Here is a 3,334-nt window from a genome sequence, read left to right as displayed (position 1 = left end):
AAGGCATCCTGTGGGAGGATGATGGGGTCGGGCGCCCTCTACTTAAAGCTGCTCGGTTCCTGTATGACCGGAGCAGTAGCTCGATTCACATTGCCAGCAGTAAGTCAGACCTGTTCCCAGTGCATGTGCATTTTTCACCGGTTCTGTTCATTACATTTATAGACAGAATTTTAGATGCCACCATAGGCCAAAGGGGGTCTGGCAAGGGAACTACTGGATTTCATCGCTGCTTTTTGCAGATAATGCTGCACTTTGGCCCTGGAGCAGGTCCCGCGGTGGTTTGCAGCACACTCTTGCAGTAAAGAAACAGTGCTAACACTGTGCCACTATGTCGCCCCCTAGAGCCACGTCATAAAAAGGATTATTATTTAGCTTTGTGTACATTTAAAAGTCACATATTTACATGTCAAAATCTGTATTGTATGTTTCTTATACGCTTCCAGTTTTACTTTAAAACTCTTGTACTGCTCGAGTGTGGAGTGAGTTGAGTAGAGTCAGTCCAGTGTCATCACCTGGGTCTTGTCTTCCTGTGTATTTTAACGCTGTGTATTCCTTGCCAGAGTGTCTTTGTATTCCTGTATCTAATCCTTCTTGTGAACGACCGGTTTGGTCCTTGTTTTGGGATTTTTCCCTGCCTGTTTGGTTGCCTGATGCTGCTAGTCATTTAAATGTGCGGCCTCCCGCTTCGTAACGGATTAAAGATTTTGCATTCTGGACTTTGTTCTTCCACCTCGCTCCTTCTTTTGCACCTGGGCCCACACTCACCCACACGCATCAGACTTCATATTACAAGAAAAGAACATAAAATTGAACAAGTGACTCTAAGTAAGACAACTTAATAAGCTTATAAGACAAGTTCCAGACATTATGGTGTGAGCCTTAATTGGGGAAAAAACTTTCCAGGGCAGACAGACTGAATTGTGCTGAACTGGAAGGACACTTTTCTCTCTTGGTTGAAAATAATTAAGAAGTCGGTGTCCATGTAAAGCTTTGAAGAGTTTCACACATTTAAGCAGCATAAAGACATTGTCTCACTCCCACTTTAGAAACTCAAATTTTCTTTTAGCACTTCTGATCTTCCTGGTTCCTCGTCGGTCGCTAATATGCTTTCAAAGTTAGTCAATGCTGCTGCTAATTTCTGCCCCGGGTTCCTCATCTCTTACCAAAATTGTATTACTTGCCTGTCCTGGGCAAAGCTCAGAGAGATTGTCTTCTAATGAGGAACAGCTGAACAGCAATCTAACCTAGGAGGGGAGATCACATTGTTCCCCTGCAACATCCAATTTGCACCGGATTCATTCTAATGCAGCAGTCCTTGTAGCTCCAGATTAGTGATACAACAGGGGAGCAAGGGCTTAAAGTCCCAGACAGCACTGATTGATTGAGCTAAAATCAGGTACATGCCTGCAGGAAGTACTGCAGCGTGTTTTGCTGTTTTTCCAGCTCTTTCCAGTCTAATCTCTGGACTTCATTTCAGCATAATGGGTAATTCAAAGGAAGGAGCCTGTTATCTGTGGCTTCTCCTGCAGGCTCTGGCTGGCTGAATGCTTCAGCTGTGTGTTGATAGAGTGACCTCAGGTTAGCCACAACGGGCCAAGGTCACCCCATTCAGGGAATGGCTCGCGTTCAATAGGGAGGCAATGACAGGGAAAGCGAGCATCTTTTATCTTCTGAAGGTGAGGCAGTGTTGACAGGGAGCCGAGCGCAACCCTGGTGTTGATTAATAGCTTTATTGAAAAGAGGTTACAGGAAGCTCCTTTAAAATGTGAGAAAACCTGTTTGTCTTTTCTGTTTTCCCTCCGCCTTTTACTGAACGTTGCGATCTCATTTTGCGTTCAGGTTGCTGTCAGGTTGTTCTTTGCAGTAATGTCCTCTTTTGCCACGTCCGCTACTCAACATTCCTTTTTGAAATGCAGAAAATAAAATCAAGTCATATTTAACCATTTTTGGAGCACTGAAGGTTTCAATTTCAGAGGGGTGAAAAGGTGACTGATTATGATTCACCACATTTGTTAAAACATAATCAAGCCAAATCCTTGCGATCAAAAGGGAGCAAGAATATTTGGTTATTAAAGCTTAAAAAACAAAGTAAAATAGTGCAACAGGCACAACTATAGTATTTTTAGTTTAGTTTTTCTTTTCTTCATATTTTATGCATTAAACGTTCAATGCAATTATCATTATTTACCATGTCTGTGGCCTGATTTTGGATGGGTTTGCCAACTTAATGTCTACATGGCATCCTAATGAGCCCAGATGTGGCACTTTATCTGCTCAGGAGCAATCTGTATAATTACAAGATGTATGTAAGCTTAAGCGATAAAACCACAGCAAAGTTCATTAGCCAGTTGCATTCGTATTCAGGCAAACTTAACAATCCCCTGTCACAGCCGGCGCTTCAGCCAAGTCAGAATTAATAGGCGAGCCTCTCAGTGACTCCCTCTTTTGCATGATGATGCTGCACTGCTAAAGCTTGACTTTGTGAGCCATTGAGGATCAAAAAACTTTCTGCCCTGCAAATGAGGCTCTGCGGCTACCTACTTAATTAAGGCAGCAGAGGGAGGCGTAATGTCGCAGTTGACCAGATGTGTCTGCTGCTTTCATCCCCCCACCCACCCACAAACCCCCCTTTCTAGTGCATGAAAGCCTCTCATCACTGAAGGGGAAAGGTTGAACCAGTGACACTCACTAAACATATCAGTATACAAAATCAACATTAGAGGCCAAACTTTGCAGGCTTTTAATTGTCTTTCATGTCTTAAATAAGCCGTGATTGACTGGAGCTGCTTTGATCTTCCTGCAGGAGACACGGCTCTGCGCTCGGACTCTGAACTCTTTGGTTTTCCTTGGAGAAACGCAAGTCTGATTGGTTCTATTCAATGCTCCCCTGCAAGACTGATATTTTAAAGCTAATTCAAACTGATAAGAATTCTTTACATTTTTTTTTTACCCTTAATGGTCATTTTCTTTTTTAAAAAGAAAATGAAGGGAAAGATTAATTTTAGATGGCAACCTCTCTTACAGCAACAGGGGTCCGGAAACATGATCACCTGACAGGCCTCTGTCACCCCCCCCCCACTGGGTCAAGGTTTCTTCTCTTCCTCCTCATCAAGCAGACTAGTTATGCTGATTCTTGTGTAGTTTTTCTGCTTCTGAGCCTGGTCCTGCTCAAGGTTTCTTCCTGTTAAAGGGGAGTTTTTCCTTGCCACTGTTGCTTGTCTTGGGTTAGGCCCTGGGATTCTGGAAAGTGCCTTGAAACAATTTTGATTGTAAAAGACGCTATATAAATAGAGACTGATTGATTGATTGATAACAGTTTGACTTGTCAAAGTGT

At 43.0% G+C, this 3,334-nt stretch overlaps 1 long non-coding RNA gene across 1 annotated transcript; it reads right to left on the bottom strand.

The window, feature by feature from the left end:
- Window positions 1–1,781: 1,781 nt before the first annotated feature.
- LOC115250751 (uncharacterized) lies at window positions 1,782–2,657 on the bottom strand. The gene is made up of 3 exons (XR_003889334.1): window positions 2,542–2,657; window positions 2,189–2,285; window positions 1,782–1,901 (listed from the first exon to the last, which is right to left on the bottom strand). It is a non-coding gene; the product is annotated as an uncharacterized lncRNA (long non-coding RNA).
- Window positions 2,658–3,334: the final 677 nt, after the last annotated feature.

Source organism: Takifugu rubripes, chromosome 8 (genome assembly GCF_901000725.2).
Source record: "Takifugu rubripes chromosome 8, fTakRub1.2, whole genome shotgun sequence".
Classification (NCBI taxonomy): domain Eukaryota; kingdom Metazoa; phylum Chordata; class Actinopteri; order Tetraodontiformes; family Tetraodontidae; genus Takifugu; species Takifugu rubripes.
The sequence above is the reverse complement of the archived record's forward strand: the minus strand, read 5'-3'. Positions and strand labels throughout refer to the sequence as shown.